Raw genomic sequence first — 21,271 nt, 5'->3', positions numbered from 1 at the left:
ATATATGAAAGTTTATTTTTTATCATTACATTATGGAAAATAATGAACTTATCACAATATGCTACATTTTTTAGAAGGACCTGTACAATTGTAAACTGCAAAAAAAAAAAAAAAGATGTTTTTTTAAAAGTGATCATTTTTGTTATGTACATGCAATGATTTTCTGTTCTCTACATTTATAATTAGTAGTCACTTCTCTAAAGTAATGATCCAATTTATTTGAATTGCGATGTGATTGTATTAGAATTTAGACATGGACCAGAACAGATTAATAATCTAGTTTAATATATAATTGCAAAAATGAATGCAAGTTATGAAGTATGAATGGGTCTCAAGTATCAAACAAACATTGAAAGAGTTGCCTTTTAAACTGTTACAAAAATCAGTCAAGATAAACTTAATGAACTCTCCAAACTTTTATGAACTGTGGCCATCATCTATACTTTCTTACCTTGGAATTGGAGTGGGACACATTCCCATCTTCTGCAGAGCTGGAATATGTGTCCATGTTGTGAAGGAAGGCAACCTGTAATCAGTCAAACATGACAAATATAAAAGGTCTTGAGAATTCTACACAAATTATATTATGCATATAATGCAATCCCCACTTAAACAAGGTGTCCCCATAAAGACAGTTAAAATACAGGTCAATGTCCTCAGAAGGTTTCATGGAAATAATGCAATCCCCACTTAAACAAGGTGTCCCCATAAAGACAGTTAAAATACAGGTCAATGCATGTCCCCAGAAGGTATCAAATATCATCACTTGTTCGTTCTATCCTCAATTTACACATGAGCACAACAGCAGAAATAATAGCCTACAATTTGATGTTGGCCGAGCATGAGTTGGGGCAATTTCTTGTAATTCTCATCATGACATTACGATAAATAATCTTACTGTGGTTTTGTCTCTTACAAAGAGATCATTAGAGACATATTGGTTTAACGTTTAGACATTATACAGTTGTATGCAGAGCAGTACACAATCAAAATATTTCTTGGCGAGTCGTATACCTTTTAAATAGTGTTGTCACGGTACCCAAATTTCAGTATTTGATACCGATACCAGTGAAAATCCATGGTTCTCGGTACCAAAGCAAAACACAAAAATATGCCAATTAAAAAAATATATATATTAATAAAATAATATAAATAAAACCAATGCCATTCTTTATACTTATTTACAATTGTGTTTAAAATTTTTCTACAGGTTATATAATTATGAAAAACAGTAAATAAGTTTCACCCAAATTTAATTTGTCTTTTAATTTATGAAATTTAAACATTTTATTTTTGGTAAATAAAGGGGATTTGCTATTAAAATTAAAACATGGAAGAAATATTGTGATTTATTTCTTAAAAAAATAAAGTTTAAAAATTTTAACAGTAGTAGCAGTATCACATACATTTTACTAAATAATAGTAATATTTAGTAGCACAATGCCTTTATGTAAAAATTAACTTTTAGGCCTAATGAATGCATATTTGTCATTTTAACTGAACTTAAGACTGGTGGTGATGCTTAAGATATTTTTGGTCATTTAGGGTTTCTGTAAGAAAAATAGTAATAGATCATAATTATTATTAAAGGATAATTTTACTATCATACTAATGTATATACAATGCACTATGAATTGATGAGCTGCTGGGTTCATGAATATTAATCACGTTGTCTGCGTTCGGTCAAACTGATTTGCTGAAATCAAAACAGGGTCGGTGCTAGTTGAGCGTCAGCCAATGAAATTGCCATTTGCACATTAGCTCCGCCCACTACCGGAGAAACCGGTATGTCTTCTGCTTGTTCGAAAATTAATAATTGTAAATGAACTCCATTATTTTGACAGGAGAAGACAACAAAGAATAGTTTACATATAGCGTGTCGATTCAGCGTGGTAAGACTCTCGCGCTCTCTCTCTTTGCATGTGTGAGAAACAGCGCTATCAGTAAAGCGACGGTGAGTCGTGCGCCTTCACACAGAGTTTACAGAGCATCAAATACAGGTGCGCTGTGCGTCCATTGAGATGAACTGAAAAGTTCAGATCGCTTGATGGAGAGAGAACTCTGAAGCTCAGATGCTGAAATTAATACAAGCGTCATGCGCTTCAGTCCATGTAGTAAACAAACCTGCACGTCTCTGCCATTCATTGATTCACACAGAGACGCGCAGAACACAGATTTTTTTGCGGCTTAACATTTACAGATACTGGTCCATACGGAGATTTGATTTGATTAATTTACGCTAACTTTGACAAATTCCATGACTGTCCATATTAAAATGTAAGTTTCATTTTCATGACTGGATTTTGAGATTCCATCCTCGTTTTCTGCTTCACGGAAATCATAGCGCTGAACCGGGTTTGAACGAGACCTCGGTACTACCAATACTTAAAGAAACCTGGTACAGTCACATTTTTTAAAAATTTTGTACCGACTTGGTACCAAAGTACCGGGTCTTTTGACAACACTACTTTTAAACCCTGTCACAGTTAAATGTGATCTTCAGACCACAAACTTTCAAGAATAGGGAGTTAAAAAGGTAGATATTTTATGTAACCCTAATGGACAGACTTTGGACAGGCAAGTAATTAATGTTGTTACTTACAAATACACTCCGTCTTTCCAGTGGTGGTACACATTCGCTGGTTGGAGATGCATGGTCAATTTCTGACCATACCTGTAATAAAAAATAATTATCATTTGAGGCTATGAAATTACAAAACAGATAAGGCACTTTATTGAGACTGAATAACAGTATTACAAAACAAAAACAAGGGGAAACAACACTTTCCTTTTGCTAGAAATTATTAGGGCCAACATATTTTATTGTTTTTGCTCTGTACACAAGCACAGTGGATTTAAAATAAAGACCTGAGGTTATTACCAACTTCTGTTTAGAGAATGTTTCTATCCATCTTTTATGGACAGTGTATGAGGGTAGCCATTTTAAATACATGGTCTCCAAATTTCAGCGGACAAAGTAATTAGACGAACAATATTTTAGGATTTATAATGGTTTTTACTGACGGATGTACCCAATGAACTATATAGGAAAACTGCTACGGTGCACCTTATAGTTTGCAAAAAACAGTAGGAGGATCATAATAGTTTTTAGTTGTATAAATAAACAAAAATTGTATCAGCAAGAAATTACATACGAGTTCCAATGGTTATCCTTAAGAGGACTAGGATTCCATCCTCACTAAGCCAAAGTGTCCCCATAAGGACAGTTAAAATACAGGTCAATGTCCCCAAAAGCTATCATAAATACTCATTACTACCTATTAGGTTTAAGTGCCAACCAAACTTTCAGGATTGTTTAGAGGGCGTTTGTATCCATCGTTTGTGTTAAGTTGTTTAAAATATAGAAACCGATATAATTATATTACAATTTGTCATTCATAAATGTAAATACGTTTCGTAAATGTGCGCAAAAAATCCAGTATGCCCTAACAGGGTTGGGACAAAGCCTGTAATAATGCCATCCTCGCATCGTTCTGTCAAACACATTCTGATCAACATTGTTGCTGGGAAATAATTACTATAATATAATGTATAATGTGCAGCTCTGAAACTAAATGGTTATAAAAAAAACCTGTCTTATTACCTGTGTGTCTGTTGGTGAGGGTATCACAGAATCTTCTGCTGTTTAAGTGACTGGATGTGATTCTGGGCCCAGCTAAAAATCAAAATAAAAAAAAAAATTCAATGCTACAGAAAGAGTGTAGAATGATTTTTTAACTAAAGTACATACAGGTCCTCCTCAAAAAATTTGCATATTGTGATAAGTTCATTATTTTCCATAATGTAATGATAAAAATTAAACTTTCATATATTTTAGATTCATTGCACACCAACTGAAATATTTCAGGTCTTTTATTGTTTTAATACTGATGATTTTGGCATACAGCTCATGAAAACCCCAAATTCCTATCTAAAAAAATTAACATATCATGAAAAGGTTCTCTAAATGAGCTATTAACCTAATCATCTGAATCAACTAATTAACTCTAAACACCTGCAAAAGATTCCTGAGGCTTTTAAAAACTGGTTCAGCCTGGTTCATTACTCAAAAACTGGACCTGACTGCTGTCCAGAAGGCCATCATTGACACCCTCAAGGGAGAGGGTAAGACACGGAAATAAATTTCTGAATGAATAGCCTGTTCCCAGAGTGCTGTATCAAGGCACCTCAGTGAGAAGTCTGTGGGGAAGTGTGGCAAAAAAAGCTGCACAACGAGAAGAGGTGACCGGACCCTGAGGAAGATTGTGGAGAAGGACCGATTCCAGACCTTGGGTGACCTGCGGAAGCAGTGGACTGAGTCTGGAGTAGAAACATCCAGAGCCACCGTGCACAGGCGTGTGCAGGAAATGGGCTACAGAGAAGCAGCACTGGACTGTTGCTCAGTGGTCCAAACTAGTTTTTTCGGATCAAAGCAAAGTTTGCATGTCATTCGGAAATCAAGGTGCCAGAGTCTGGAGGAAGACTGGGGTGAAGGAAATGCCAAAATGCCTGAAGTCCAGTGTCAAGTACCCACAGTCAGTGATGGTCTGGGGTGCCATGTCAGCTGCTGGTGTTGGTCCACTGTGTTTTATCAAGGGCAGGGTCAATGCAGCTAGCTATCAGGAGATTTTGGAGCACTTCATGCTTTCATCTGCTGAAAAGCTTTATGGAGATGAAGATTTTGTTTTTCAGCACGACCTGGCACCTGCTCACAGTGCCAAAACCACTGGTAAATGGTTTACTGACCATGGTATTACTGTGCTCAACTCTCCTGACCTGAACCCCATAGAGAATCTGTGGGATATTGTGAAGAGAAAGTTGAGAGACGCAAGACCCAACACTCTGGATGAGCTTAAGGCCTGCTATCGAAGCATCCTGGGCCTCCATAACACCTCAGCAGTGCCACAGGCTGATTGCCTCCATGCCACGCCGCATTGAAGCAGTCATTTCTGCAAAAGGATTCCCGACCAAGTATTGAGTGCATAACTGAACATAATTATTTGAAGGTTGACTTTTTGTATTAAAAACACTTTTCTTTTATTGGTCGGATGAAATATGCAAATTTTTTGAGATAGGAATTTTGGGTTTTCATGAGCTGTATGCCAAAATCATCAGTATCAAAACAATAAAAGACCTGAAATATTTCAGTTGGTGTGCAATGAATCTAAAATATATGAAAGTTTATTTTTTATCATTACATTATGGAAAATAATGAACTTATCACAATATGCTACATTTTTTAGAAGGACCTGTACAATTGTAAACTGCAAAAAAAAAAAAAAAAAGTTTTTTTTAAAAGTGATCATTTTTGTTATGTACATGCAATGATTTTCTGTTCTCTACATTTATAATTAGTAGTCACTTCTCTAAAGTAATGATCCAATTTATTTGAATTGCGATGTGATTGTATTAGAATTTAGACATGGACCAGAACAGATTAATAATCTAGTTTAATATATAATTGCAAAAATGAATGCAAGTTATGAAGTATGAATGGGTCTCAAGTATCAAACAAACATTGAAAGAGTTGCCTTTTAAACTGTTACAAAAATCAGTCAAGATAAACTTAATGAACTCTCCAAACTTTTATGAACTGTGGCCATCATCTATACTTTCTTACCTTGGAATTGGAGTGGGACACATTCCCATCTTCTGCAGAGCTGGAATCTGTGTCCATGTTGTGAAGGAAGGCAACCTGTAATCAGTCAAACATGACAAATATAAAGGTCTTGAGAATTCTACACAAATTATATTATGCATATAATGCAATCCCACTTAAACAAGGTGTCCCCATAAAGACAGTTAAAATACAGGTCAATGTCCCAGAAGGTTTCATGGAAATAATGCAATCCCCATTTAAACAAGGTGTCCCCATAAAGACAGTTAAAATACAGGTCAATGCATGTCCCCAGAAGGTATCAAATATCATCACTTGTTCGTTCTATCCTCAATTTACACATGAGCACAACAGCAGAAATAATAGCCTACAATTTGATGTTGGCCGAGCATGAGTTGGGGCAATTTCTTGTAATTCTCATCATGACATTACGATAAATAATCTTACTGTGGTTTTGTCTCTTACAAAGAGATCATTAGAGACATATTGGTTTAACGTTTAGACATTATACAGTTGTATGCAGAGCAGTACACAATCAAAATATTTCTTGGTGAGTCGTATACCTTTTAAATAGTGTTGTCACGGTACCCAAATTTCAGTATTTGATACCGATACCAGTGAAAATCCATGGTTCTCGGTACCAAAGCAAAACACAAAAATATGCCAATTAAAAAAATATATATATTAATAAAATAATAAAAATAAAACCAATGCCATTCTTTATACTTATTTACAATTGTGTTTAAAATTTTTCTACAGGTTATATAATTATGAAAAACAGTAAATAAGTTTCACCCAAATTTAATTTGTCTTTTAATTTATGAAATTTAAACATTTTATTTTTGGTAAATAAAGGGGATTTGCTATTAAAATTAAAACATGGAAGAAATATTGTGATTTATTTCTTAAAAAAATAAAGTTTAAAAATTTTAACAGTAGTAGCAGTATCACATACATTTTACTAAATAATAGTAATATTTAGTAGCACAATGCCTTTATGTAAAAATTAACTTTTAGGCCTAATGAATGCATATTTGTCATTTTAACTGAACTTAAGACTGGTGGTGATGCTTAAGATATTTTTGGTCATTGAGGGTTTCTGTAAGAAAAATAGTAATAGATCATAATTATTATTAAAGGATAATTTTACTATCATACTAATGTATATACAATGCACTATGAATTGATGAGCTGCTGGGTTCATGAATATTAATCACGTTGTCTGCGTTCGGTCAAACTGATTTGCTGAAATCAAAACAGGGTCGGTGCTAGTTGAGCGTCAGCCAATGAAATTGCCATTTGCACATTAGCTCCGGCCACTACCGGAGAAACCGGAGTGTCTTCTGCTTGTTCGAAAATGAATAATTGTAAATGAACTCCATTATTTTGACAGGAGAAGACAACAAAGAATAGTTTACATATAGCGTGTCGATTCAGCGTGGTAAGACTCTCGCGCTCTCTCTCTTTGCATGTGTGAGAAACAGCGCTATCAGTAAAGCGACGGTGAGTCGTGCGCCTTCACACAGAGTTTACAGAGCATCAAATACAGGTGCGCTGTGCGTCCATTGAGATGAACTGAAAAGTTCAGATCGCTTGATGGAGAGAGAACTCTGAAGCTCAGATGCTGAAATTAATACAAGCGTCATGCGCTTCAGTCCATGTAGTAAACAAACCTGCACGTCTCTGCCATTCATTGATTCACACAGAGACGCGCAGAACACGGATTTTTTTGCGGCTTAACATTTACAGATACTGGTCCATACGGAGATTTGATTTGATTAATTTACGCTAACTTTGACAAATTCCATGACTGTCCATATTAAAATGTAAGTTTCATTTTCATGACTGGATTTTGAGATTCCATCCTCGTTTTCTGCTTCACGGAAATCATAGCGCTGAACCGGGTTTGAACGAGACCTCGGTACTACCAATACTTAAAGAAACCTGGTACAGTCACATTTTTAAAAATTTTGTACCGACTTGGTACCAAAGTACCGGGTCTTTTGACAACACTACTTTTAAACCCTGTCACAGTTAAATGTGATCTTCAGACCACAAACTTTCAAGAATAGGGAGTTAAAAAGGTAGATATTTTATGTAACCCTAATGGACAGACTTTGGACAGGCAAGTAATTAATGTTGTTACTTACAAATACACTCCGTCTTTCCAGTGGTGGTACACATTCGCTGGTTGGAGATGCATGGTCAATTTCTGACCATACCTGTAATAAAAAATAATTATCATTTGAGGCTATGAAATTACAAAACAGATAAGGCACTTTATTGAGACTGAATAACAGTATTACAAAACAAAAACAAGGGGAAACAACACTTTCCTTTTGCTAGAAATTATTAGGGCCAACATATTTTATTGTTTTTGCTCTGTACACAAGCACAGTGGATTTAAAATAAAGACCTGAGGTTATTACCAACTTCTGTTTAGAGAATGTTTCTATCCATCTTTTATGGACAGTGTATGAGGGTAGCCATTTTAAATACATGGTCTCCAAATTTCAGCGGACAAAGTAATTAGACGAACAATATTTTAGGATTTATAATGGTTTTTACTGACGGATGTACCCAATGAACTATATAGGAAAACTGCTACGGTGCACCTTATAGTTTGCAAAAAACAGTAGGAGGATCATAATAGTTTTTAGTTGTATAAATAAACAAAAATTGTATCAGCAAGAAATTACATACGAGTTCCAATGGTTATCCTTAAGAGGACTAGGATTCCATCCTCACTAAGCCAAAGTGTCCCCATAAGGACAGTTAAAATACAGGTCAATGTCCCCAAAAGCTATCATAAATACTCATTACTACCTATTAGGTTTAAGTGCCAACCAAACTTTCAGGATTGTTTAGAGGGCGTTTGTATCCATCGTTTGTGTTAAGTTGTTTAAAATATAGAAACCGATATAATTATATTACAATTTGTCATTCATAAATGTAAATACGTTTCGTAAATGTGCGCAAAAAATCCAGTATGCCCTAACAGGGTTGGGACAAAGCCTGTAATAATGCCATCCTCGCATCGTTCTGTCAAACACATTCTGATCAACATTGTTGCTGGGAAATAATTACTATAATATAATGTATAATGTGCAGCTCTGAAACTAAATGGTTATAAAAAAACCTGTCTTATTACCTGTGTGTCTGTTGGTGAGGGTATCACAGAATCTTCTGCTGTTTAAGTGACTGGATGTGATTCTGGGCCCAGCTAAAAATCAAAAAAAAAATTCAATGCTACAGAAAGTGTAGAATGATTTTTTAACTAAAGTACATACAATTATAAAATCACTGTTGTTCCCTATCCCTTAAGCCTATTAATTACAAACAGTAATGTTTAAAATCTTTTCCATCAAATATATAAATAGCAGTAGGTAAATCTTATTTTTAATTCATGCAAATCCTGGTTTACCTTACCCTGGGTGTTCCCAGGCTGCCTTGCACACAATTTGATTCACGCTGCTAAGGCAGCCTGGACACCATGGACTAAATTCTCCCCTGAAAAAGGGAACCAAATCACAGAACGGGGAGGGATCAGCAAGACAATGACTGCACGATGTGTCGTTTAAGCATCGATATCGCGATGTACGAATCCACGATAGTCACATTGCAGGATGTGCGATGTAGGCTGTCGTAGTTGATCCGTTATTCATTAACTGTACGGGCAGCTGCTCCCCGGCCCTTGACGAATGTGATTCGCGGATTAATTGCACAGTTTAACCATCATAGAGTGAAAGTTTATCATTGACAGGACTGAAAACCACATGCAAGTTTAACAGGGCATTTTCTCTCTGTCTTTCTCTCGCGAGCGCGCGCGCACTCTCTCTCTCTCGCGCACTCTCTCTCTCCTCTCTCCCTCTCAAGCTCTGTCTTGCTCCCTCTCCCCCGTGCATATTAATCAATTGACATGATGGTGTCGATGTTTAAATCATTTAAAATGAGAATGTAAGTGTGCTCACCCCATTTGTTTGTAAGAAAAAAATAATCGCAATATATAAAATCGCAGAAAAATAAAATATCACAATGTCATTTTTCCCAATATCGTGCAGCCCTAATAGGCGACACATTGAAGAAGTTTCTATGGATCCAACATGGCATCAGACACGAAATTACCTTTCGATTCAGCTTTAGATAGTGTTTTAAGTAGTTAAGAACAGAGTTTGTTTTGAAAAAAGAGCAACTGTTAAACAATTTCAGAAGCAAGCACATTTGATAGACATTCGTAGCGCCCAATAAACTGCTCTGGGCATTCGTAAACCACGCCTCAAATACGAGAAAATGAACAGGTGGTTACCAGACCAAGTCTCGAATGAGAATTGGTCTGACGTTAGCCAGGCTAGGTTTACCTGCTGCATTTTTTAGAACAGAAAATATTTTACCCAAGTTCTGTCAACGTACAATAAAATGACTCACCATTTTATCCAAGTTTGCCAATTGCAGTAGGAGTAAGGTTCGCTGTCTTTGAAGAGCATTTCGCTTCTCAGCCGTAGATTCATACAGAGTTTCACACCGATTGTGGTGTTTTTAATTTGTCAATCCCGGCCTGCAACTGTTGAACCAAATATAACAATCAGTGTACCAGAAATTATAAAAAAAAATAAAAATAAAAAAAAAAAAAAAATGCAATACTATAAAAAAAGTTGATAATTTAATTTGGATTTAAGTAACCTGGAATGGTCCATTACTTCAGACAGACTGACACTAGGGATAAGATTTTCATGTTGAAAATGAATTTCTTTTGTTCTGTACACCAGTACTTTGAAACAATATAATGAAAATACATCACAAACCTTTTAAATGTAAATATGACAGGGTGCCCACAAATAAATGCAGGTTTGGAAACCAAACTTGTCTTTGTTACGGTCATGCAGTATGGATTAGTTATTCGACTAAAGTCAGAGTTATCAAGTCAGCCTCAAACCATCATGCTCATGCTACCAACATAAGCTATGTGTATTAATCTCTTTATAGTTTAAGTAATTACCTTACTCTACTTTATAGCACTGTTTTGATGAGAAACAGAAGTCTTTCCTACTTGCATCAAAACATCATGTATCCACATTGTCTTTTGTGTAATTTCAAATTTAAAGTACAGAACATGAGAAATGCTTTAGTGTCCATACTTATGTGGGCCAATATTATGCTTGAAGTATTAATATAGCAACAAATAGATGTAGTAGTGACGTTTTTGGGCTATGCAAAAGTATAATTCAATGTTCATTTGACTTTGGAACCAGACACTGGAAACGTTGACAATCATGAATGCATAGTGCAGATCCACAGACTGACCCAGTCTGGGGCACTTATGCACTTACCTTCGAGCGCTCACTCTGCAAATTATCATCTGCAAGAACAACATCATTTGTTAGTCCTTATTTATACTTTTCACTTCCCTTACACAATAACTAATCAATCAGTCTAGAGTTTGAGACCTGCAACACTGATATGTGTGATGGGGTAGGGGGGCAGTTGCTTTTACCTGAGACGGGCATGTTGAACAGGGTGTCCGTGCCAGTGAAGTGTGTTTTGGGGGCTAGGAGAGGAAACCACACAGATGGCAACAAGTGAAATAGTAAGAGGGCATTTACACTGAGAAAACATGGGACATCCTTGCAGAGGAGGATAGGTATTAGGGCTGCACGATGTGTCGTTTAAGCATCGATATCGCGATGTACGAATCCACGATAGTCACATTGCAGGATGTGCGATGTAGGCTGTCGTAGTTGATCCGTTATTCATTAACTGTATGGGCAGCTGCTCCCCGGCCCTTGACGAATGTGATTCGCGGATTAATTGCACAGTTTAACCATCATAGAGTGAAAGTTTATCATTGACAGGACTGAAAACCACATGCAAGTTTAACAGGGCATTTTCTCTCTGTCTTTCTCTCGCGAGCGCGCGCGCACTCTCTCTCTCTCGCGCACTCTCTCTCTCTCTCTCTCTCAAGCTCTGTCTTGCTCCCTCTCCCCCGTGCATATTAATCAATTGACATGATGGTGTCGATGTTTAAATCATTTAAAATGAGAATGTAAGTGTGCTCACCCCATTTGTTTGTAAGAAAAAAATAATCGCAATATATAAAAATCGCAGAAAAATAAAATATCACAATGTCATTTTTCCCAATATCGTGCAGCCCTAATAGGCGACACATTGAAGAAGTTTCTATGGATCCAACATGGCATCAGACACGAAATTACCTTTCGATTCAGCTTTAGATAGTGTTTTAAGTAGTTAAGAACAGAGTTTGTTTTGAAAAAAGAGCAACTGTTAAACAATTTCAGAAGCAAGCACATTTGATAGACATTCGTAGCGCCCAATAAACTGCTCTGGGCATTCGTAAACCACGCCTCAAATACGAGAAAATGAACAGGTGGTTACCAGACCAAGTCTCGAATGAGAATTGGTCTGACGTTAGCCAGGCTAGGTTTACCTGCTGCATTTTTTAGAACAGAAAATATTTTACCCAAGTTCTGTCAACGTACAATAAAATGACTCACCATTTTATCCAAGTTTGCCAATTGCAGTAGGAGTAAGGTTCGCTGTCTTTGAAGAGCATTTCGCTTCTCAGCCGTAGATTCATACAGAGTTTCACACCGATTGTGGTGTTTTTAATTTGTCAATCCCGGCCTGCAACTGTTGAACCAAATATAACAATCAGTGTACCAGAAATTATAAAAAAAAATAAAAATAAAAAAAAAAAAAAAATGCAATACTATAAAAAAAGTTGATAATTTAATTTGGATTTAAGTAACCTGGAATGGTCCATTACTTCAGACAGACTGACACTAGGGATAAGATTTTCATGTTGAAAATGAATTTCTTTTGTTCTGTACACCAGTACTTTGAAACAATATAATGAAAATACATCACAAACCTTTTAAATGTAAATATGACAGGGTGCCCACAAATAAATGCAGGTTTGGAAACCAAACTTGTCTTTGTTACGGTCATGCAGTATGGATTAGTTATTCGACTAAAGTCAGAGTTATCAAGTCAGCCTCAAACCATCATGCTCATGCTACCAACATAAGCTATGTGTATTAATCTCTTTATAGTTTAAGTAATTACCTTACTCTACTTTATAGCACTGTTTTGATGAGAAACAGAAGTCTTTCCTACTTGCATCAAAACATCATGTATCCACATTGTCTTTTGTGTAATTTCAAATTTAAAGTACAGAACATGAGAAATGCTTTAGTGTCCATACTTATGTGGGCCAATATTATGCTTGAAGTATTAATATAGCAACAAATAGATGTAGTAGTGACGTTTTTGGGCTATGCAAAAGTATAATTCAATGTTCATTTGACTTTGGAACCAGACACTGGAAACGTTGACAATCATGAATGCATAGTGCAGATCCACAGACTGACCCAGTCTGGGGCACTTATGCACTTACCTTCGAGCGCTCACTCTGCAAATTATCATCTGCAAGAACAACATCATTTGTTAGTCCTTATTTATACTTTTCACTTCCCTTACACAATAACTAATCAATCAGTCTAGAGTTTGAGACCTGCAACACTGATATGTGTGATGGGGTAGGGGGGCAGTTGCTTTTACCTGAGACGGGCATGTTGAACAGGGTGTCCGTGCCAGTGAAGTGTGTTTTGGGGGCTAGGAGAGGAAACCACACAGATGGCAACAAGTGAAATATAGTAAGAGGGCATTTACACTGAGAAAAACATGGGACATCCTTGCAGAGGAGGATAGGTATTAGGGCTGCACGATGTGTCGTTTAAGCATCGATATCGCGATGTACGAATCCACGATAGTCACATTGCAGGATGTGCGATTTAGGCTGTCGTAGTTGATCCGTTATTCATTAACTGTACGGGCAGCTGCTCCCCGGCCCTTGACGAATGTGATTCGCAGATTAATTGCACAGTTTAACCATCATAGAGTGAAAGTTTATCATTGACAGGACTGAAAACCACATGCAAGTTTAACAGGGCAGAGAGAGAGAGAGAGCGCGCGAGAGAGACAGAGAACATTAGAAGTACCATCAATGTTTATAGAAATGTACATGGATTTATTTTGCATGTCATTTTTTCTTATGAATATATATGTATTTTTGTTTTGTTTGTTTATATTCTGATATGTACAATGCTTTGGCAATATGTACCATTGTATGTCATGCCAATAAAGCAATATGAATTGAATCGAGAGAGAGAGAGACGTTTTCAAACAACACGAGCTCTGTCTTGCTCCCTCTCCCTCGCGCATATTAATCAATTGACACGATGGTGTCTATGTTTAAATCATTTAAAATGAGAATGTAAGTGTGCTCATCCCATTTGTTTGTAAGAAAAAATATCGCAATATATATCGCAGAAAAATAAAATATCGCAATGTCATTTTTTCACAATATCGTGCAGCCCTAATAGGTATTGATCAGACAGCACCACTGCATTTATTCTGCATATGTGATTCTAATCTTTGTAATATAGGCATGTAATACAATCATTTTTAATGGATGCATGAGTGCAACAAGTTAAATTTACTTTTTGCTACAACTTTATATGTTCAAATTGTGTGTACACAATGGGTCTCATTCATGAACCATGAGCAAAACGAATTTTGTGTAAATCGCGAGTAAAGTGGTTCTGGCGTAAATTTTCGGATTCATTAAAACGTTCGTATTTTCCAAATGTTAGTTGGTACGAAATAAATCTACACCTGCTCCCAGCCACACGAAAATAGTGCGTTTAACGTCTGAACGTTTTGCTCATTAATACGGCTGCATTTTAATTCATAATCGGGTACATATTTACACAGCATTTTGAAAAAAATATTACATATAGTAATTACATAAGGTTTTTCTTTTCACTTCGGGGACTGTTCGAATAACAGATGAAACTCCATTAACAGCATCTGTAATATGCTGCAAAGCTTCCTTTTTTTAGGACCTGATACGCCACTATATACGCTTGAAAATAAAACGTGGCGTTTTGAATGAACTTCTGATAATAAAACTTAAATTTCTGCAGCTGAGAAATTTTTATTTTTCCATTCGCTTTTGAGAAGACATGTTGAAATCCTTCGTTTGGTGTCATAATATGATGCTCATATATAGTTTAATATATATTAGTTTAATGGGCGGGATTTATGGTAATTGAGAATGAGCGTGTACGCGTGTCCCATTTACGACTGATTGGAATTCATTAACACACACACATTTCACTATCACAACTGACGTTTACGAAGTTTTTGTGAATCAGGAGAAGAGTTTCAGGAAGTTCTCTTTACGCGCAAATCACTCACATATTTACTCGTATATTTTTGAATGTTTCATGAATGAGACCCAATGGGTGCATACAATAGATAAATCCAAAACAGAATCCACTGTGACATCGGAACTAATGCAATTCATTAAAACTATGGAAATAAAGGCATTTCCATAAATAAAAACCAGTTGGTGTAATCAAACCTGGCATAGGAAATGTATCTCATAAAAACAAATTGTTACTGCTAAGTAAACCAAGATAGAAACACATTCTACTACAGCTTTCTTGTTTGGAGTGTCTGCAACAAATTGCATGAAATATAAACTCTTATCCAGGTAGGTGGCATATTGGATATAGAAACAAAAAGGTAACTCACCTGTGCTCTCCATGGCCAGTTTGAGTCACGTTGTTGACGTCAGTTCTTCTCCAGGTGTAATATCTCGAATCGCGAAGAGACAAGTGTGGTTTCTTTACTTATGGTTTTCATTTTGCAAAAATAGGTCTTCTTTCCATAAATCCAAAACAGAATCCACTGTGACATCGGAACTAATGCAATTCATTAAAACTATGGAAATAAAGGCATTTCCATAAATAAAAACCAGTTGGTGTAATCAAACCTGGCATAGGAAATGTATCTCATAAAAACAAATTGTTACTGCTAAGTAAACAAGATAGAAACACATTCTACTACAGCTTTCTTGTTTGGAGTGTCTGCAACAAATTGCATGAAATATAAACTCTTATCCAGGTAGGTGGCATATTGGATATAGAAACAAAAAGGTAACTCACCTGTGCTCTCCATGGCCAGTTTGAGTCACGTTGTTGACGTCAGTTCTTCTCCAGGTGTAATATCTCGAATCGCGAAGAGACAAGTGTGGTTTCTTTACTTATGGTTTTCATTTGCAAAAATAGGTCTTCTGTGGTCGTCATCAACAAGTCTCCCAAGAGAGGAGTCCTTTTCACATGCATCAATGCTGTATAGAAACATTTGTTTCATTAATATGTATTAGCACAGAGGTTCGACTATGAAGAAGCAGTATTTGATTAAATTATATGAGCAGGATATACCAATAAATACAATTCTATAAGCGACTATTGTATGGAATAATGTATTTGTAAAAGCAAATTGGACAAATGACTCGCACCATGTTTTTTGCCTTTTCTGAAGGCAGATAACGGTCAGTGCGAAGGTGCAGTGAAGGGCAGATAACGTTCAGTGCGAAGGTGCAGTGAAGGGCAGAAAACGTTCACTGCGAAGGTGCAGTGAAGGGCAGAAAACATTCACTGCGAAGGTGCAGTGAAGGGCAGATAACGTTCACTGCGAAGGTGCAGTGAAGGGCAGATAACGTTCACTGCGAAGGTGCAGTGAAGGGCAGATAACGGTCACTGCGAAGGTGCAGTGAAGGGCAGATAACGGTCACTGCGAAGGTGCAGTGAAGGGCAGATAACGGTCACTGCGAAGGGCAGATAACCGTCACTGCGAAGGTGCAGTGAAGGGCAGATAACGGTCACTGCGAAGGTGCAGTGAAGGGCAGATAACCGTCACTGCGAAGGTGCAGTGAAGGGCAGATAACCGTCACTGCGAAGGTGCAGTGAAGGGCAGATAACTGTAACTGAAGTAGTATTGACAAAGGCACTAACATAAAGAATAACAAACTCTAGATTTTAGACATGGCCCTTGCATTGTAAAGTTGCTACATAGCCACTTCATCTACTTACCACCATGTTTTACTCTTCCACTGAAAATCAAAAAGAAAAACCTTTGCAGACTCATTGTACTCAATAGTTTGGAGCTCTGCCTGCTGCTGTGACAGTAGTTTCCCTCGGTACTCCACAACAAAGTCACCTTTGAATATGAGTTCAGTGGCAAAAACACCTGGGGCCTGTTCTTCGTACGTAGCTAACTCAGTTAGCTGGATTTGATTGTTGACGATTTGGCGTGATTTTGGATCGTTTGGTTCTTCGAAGCTCATTCCGGAGCTGCTGTCATAGCAACAGGTCCGTTATCTTAAACCTGCTCGGGAGCAGCTTATTTCATGTAAACAGGATTAGATCGCTTCTTTTCAACCAGAAATGATACTCAAAATATGTCTGCTAGCACCGCTAGTTTATTACAAGAGTATCGTACTGATCCAGGGACAATAATTTAAAATAATAATCATTTAAAAAAATATTTAAAAATAATATAAAAATGCCGTGTAGTACATAACAGCCTGCTATAGACAGCCAGTTTTACTCACTGAAATATTTGTCATCAAAGTATTATTCTTACACACATGCTATACAGATAATAGAGTCGTGCATTATTTTGTGTGATGACTGCTATTATTCGAGTGGCTTGATGGAGCGCAGGAGATGCAGATAACATGATATTGACCCTTAAGAAACTTTCATTAATGCGGTCACGTAACAAATCTGTCCAAATATGAAATTAATAGTTAATTTCTACATTGAAATAAAAATGTAAAGACTAAACAACTATTTTAAATTGCGAATCTAAATAACTGGGAATCATGAAAAAAATTCTAATAAAATAAAAACATGTATCAATTATCTGTTTTATATATCTATTATAACATGTAGCTTTGTTTGCTTGGCTGTTTCCTTATAAAAGTCCAGAAATTTGTCAAGTTTTTCGTCAGTTGTCGTTTTAAATTATATGACGTCATTACATTGCCGTCTTGCAATCGCTGCACTGCTGATCATGGTTTCGAGTATCGATACATATCCCCTTTTAAGACAACACATGAACGCGCAATTATCTCAGAAATCTCAATCCAGCGATACTAATCATACACAACAGGTGTGTTCGAAGAACCCAATTAGCCGGATCATGATTAGCACGATGATATCATCTTGGATGTGTCATTTGATCTCGGATATAATAAGCGACGTATGAAGAACGGGCCCCTGGTAGCTCAGTGGTAGAGTGCATGCTTTGGGTGTACGACTTCCTGGGTTCAAATCCCAGCGGCTCCCCAGGTCGCCGTTGCAAAGGAGATATTGTTCTCAATCGGCCTACCTGGTTAAATAAAAGGTAAAAAAAAAAAAAGGGGGTCTGTTTTTACAGGGAATAATCCCTGTCAAACCCTTAGATTACTGCAATCAGGCTGGGCACAGAAGCAAAAGTGCTTAAAGCACTGTGCTGAAGGACAAAATGGTTAATCAAATGTCTAAAAGCTGTTGAATTGTCAGTTCTAATATCCCTGTGTACTAGCAACCACCATTGTGCACTGTGCTCTTGAGCAAGAGACTTGATCACTGAAGGCATTTCACTGATTCCAGCTAAATCATATTAAGGAGTTTAACATTTACCTTTAAAATTATTGATAAAACGCTGGAGACATGGTTTATCAATCCCCGCTTGGATATGGTACTCCGCATCCTGGATTGGTCCAAGTTCTTCTCTCCATGAGTGAAAACCTAAGTAGCAAGAGACATAAGTTTAAATGCAGTAAATAACCCATTGCCAATTGTATGACAAAGTAGTTAGTTCTTAGCCTGTCAGATATAACACATTAATAGTCTTTATATGGTATAATTGGGATTGTGTTGCCTACATTGTAGTCAAGCGTTTTCTTAAACTACCAGTGAAAATCAATGATTTCAAGCATTTAAAGATGTTTGAAGTTGTTCTACGACATAAAAACACCTATACAGTAGGTCCATTATAATGTTTAAATAATTTAAATGAACATTCAGTTATTTAAAAATGGTCTAATTAGTTTTACTACGGATAATTAATGTAACGTTACGTTACCTAAGTTACCCCTGATGGCAGCTTTTCTCCCGCCATACAACCCAACCACGCTGTAGTGCGGAAGTGTTATGACAACTGATCCTATACTCTATTTAACTTGCTAATTGTCATAGTAGTCCATCCTAACATACAAGCTAACTACTGTAGTGTGCATATCATAAAAACATACATTTATCGATTATCAATCACATGTGATTAAATTATACAACAAACGCAAAAAAAAAAAAAATGTATGGCATGCATTAAGCTTCAATCGTGCCTAGCTAATAAGTCGGTTAGCTTGGTAGTGGTAGTTAGCTAAATAGTTTCCATTTACATTGCACATGTATAGGCGCGTTAGTAAACTAACGTTATCTAACATTATACTGACTAAACCCGACTCGACAGAAAACTGCAAAGTTAAAATTATCGCTAGCAAGGCCTGCTTTGTTATTAACATTCTCCATAATATATGGTAGTGGCATTTGTTATGATGTTAACACACGAATTACATTTGAAATAAAAGTGTTTAGCTTACCTTGGAGAACGAACACGCTGATTGCTGCTGCGTTTGCAGCTCCTGCTCGTCCAGTGAGTGAGTGACGAGATGCAATCATTAGCTCCAGACGCGCGCGCGGGTATAGGTGTGGGGGAGGGGTTGACTATGTGGGGACCCGGATAGTCTTAACCAGGACATACACCGGTCTCGAGTGTGTGTGTGTGTGAAGATGGAAAAACCCACAACAATTAACCAACATACGCTTTTGATATTGGTTAATTTATGTACCCTCCTTTATCCAACCGAAATGTAGGTCTCTACAGTTAAGCTCTGTATTATAAATAAAAAAGACAAAACTATTTTGTCATGTTGATTAAAGAAACAATCACGTTAGTAAAATAAACTCCTGCCTGGCAATTCAAGTGTGAGGCAAGGGTTTTAAAGGAGGAACTGTAGGATGGAACACATTCGATTACAGATAATATGAAAGTTATTTTAAATTAATAACTGGAAAGAATATAGTTTTGCTTTAGAGTGGGCACCAGATGAAGTATCATATGGGATTGTTTGCAGTCATTTGAACTCAGAGTTGCAACTCCAAAACAGTGTCAACATGGCACTTTTAAAATAAGTGTTCCCCTCAGTTATCTACAGTGAGGAGGAAAAGCATTTGATACACTGGGGATTGTGCAGGTTCCCACTTACAAACCACGTAAGAGCCTGTCATTTTTATCTTAGGTATACTCTTCTACTCTAATGACAGAATCTTAAATAACAATCCAGAAAATCACATTGTATATTTTAAAAATATATATTTTTGCAGTTTATTGTTTATGACATAAGCATTTGATCACCTATCAACCAGTAAGAATTCCAGCTCTCACAGGAAGCCCTCCTTTTCTCCACTTTTTATTAACTGCACCGGTTTGAACTCGTTACTTCTATTACCTGCACCGGTTTGAACTGTTACCTGTATAAAAGACACTTGTCCACATACTCATTCATGGGAGAAGGTCATGTGGTCTGATGAGATGAAAATAGAGCTTTTTGGTCTAAACTCTACTTGTTGTGTTTGGAGGAAGACTAAGGATGAGTGCAACCTCAAGAACACCATCCAAACTGTGAAGCATGGAGGTGGAAACATCATTCTTTATGGATGCTTTTCTGCAAGAGGGACAGGACGACTGCACCGTATTGAGGGGAGGATGGATGGGGCCTCACACACAAAAGTGTCACTGCAGGCAGAAACCCCAAATTACACAAACATATAATTATAAAACATAGTTATATACCAGGGGTCTCCATCCTCCAACCAACCTTTTTTGTGTGCGAGGGCTACCTCAAGGGATAAAATAATAGAAGGGATTTGTGTTTGTCATACTCAAATTTTATTATACATATAACATGGTGGTGCTTTTTTACAAAATAATAAAATATCTTGATATTCTGGTTCAGACTTACAAGTGTTGAAAAAGAAATCAACAATTCCTGAAAAATTATGAAAATATTTATAGATTTTTTTTTTGTTGTTGTTGATTTTCTACAAACCTATTATGTATGCGTTATCAAAAACAGTAGCCCAAACATTTTGTATAAATATAAATGCAAAAATAAATAAATAAACTGTCATAACTTCTTAAAAAACATTAGCATACTGCATTACATTTAATACATAGCCTATATAGCCTTTTTTTTTTATTACTTTCTGGACTCGGACTCGGCCTTTGGGAGCTCGGACTTGAGTCCAGCTTGGCCCCTTTTGGACTCGGACTCGGACTCAGACTTGATGTTTGTGGACTTGGTCTTGACTCGTGCTTGACAATACCACTGCTGATGACACTCAACTCTTCCTCTCATTCCATCCTTGATGATCCGACGGTAGCTATTCGCATCTCAGCTTGTCTAACTGACATTTCTTCCTGGATGATGGATCATCACCTTCAACTCAACCTTACCAAGACAGAACTGCTTGTGATTCCAGCAAACCCATCGTTTCATCACAATTTCACCATCAAGTTAGGCACATCAACCATTACTTCCTTCAAAAACAGCTAGAAGCCTTGGCGTTTGATTGATGATCAGCTGACTTTCTCAGACCACATTGCTAAAACTGTCCGATCCTGCAGATTTGCTTTATTCAACATCAAGAAGATCAAGCCCTTTCTTTGGGAACATGC

The 21,271-nt window shown here is 36.8% G+C and overlaps 1 long non-coding RNA gene across 7 annotated transcripts in view; it reads right to left on the bottom strand.

Annotated features, from left to right (window-relative positions):
- LOC113099073 (uncharacterized) overlaps positions 1–20,411 on the bottom strand; it is a 35,621-nt gene extending 15,210 nt beyond the window's left edge. The window contains exons 1-10 of one of the 7 annotated variants that reach the window (XR_003289281.1): positions 20,043–20,411; positions 19,134–20,010; positions 18,172–18,279; positions 15,646–15,830; positions 13,193–13,246; positions 13,029–13,057; positions 12,127–12,262; positions 8,769–8,840; positions 7,768–7,839; positions 5,621–5,695 (exon numbers count right to left, since the gene is read on the bottom strand). This is a non-coding gene — a long non-coding RNA (uncharacterized LOC113099073). Of the gene's footprint in view, positions 1–451; positions 527–2,602; positions 2,675–3,604; positions 3,649–5,620; positions 5,696–7,767; positions 7,840–8,768; positions 8,841–10,042; positions 10,179–10,944; positions 10,974–11,108; positions 11,199–12,126; positions 12,263–13,028; positions 13,058–13,192; positions 13,247–15,232; positions 15,364–15,645; positions 15,831–18,171; positions 18,280–18,616; positions 20,011–20,042 lie in introns of those variants that run through there. The other 6 variants (XR_003289282.1, XR_003289278.1, XR_003289280.1 and 3 more) reach the window with 6 other exon arrangements.
- Between the last annotated feature and the right edge of the window lie 860 nt (positions 20,412–21,271).

The sequence above is a fragment of the Carassius auratus genome, unplaced genomic scaffold, assembly GCF_003368295.1.
Source record: "Carassius auratus strain Wakin unplaced genomic scaffold, ASM336829v1 scaf_tig00216856, whole genome shotgun sequence".
NCBI classification, from domain to species: domain Eukaryota; kingdom Metazoa; phylum Chordata; class Actinopteri; order Cypriniformes; family Cyprinidae; genus Carassius; species Carassius auratus.
This window is presented reverse-complemented; position numbering and strand designations above follow the sequence as displayed.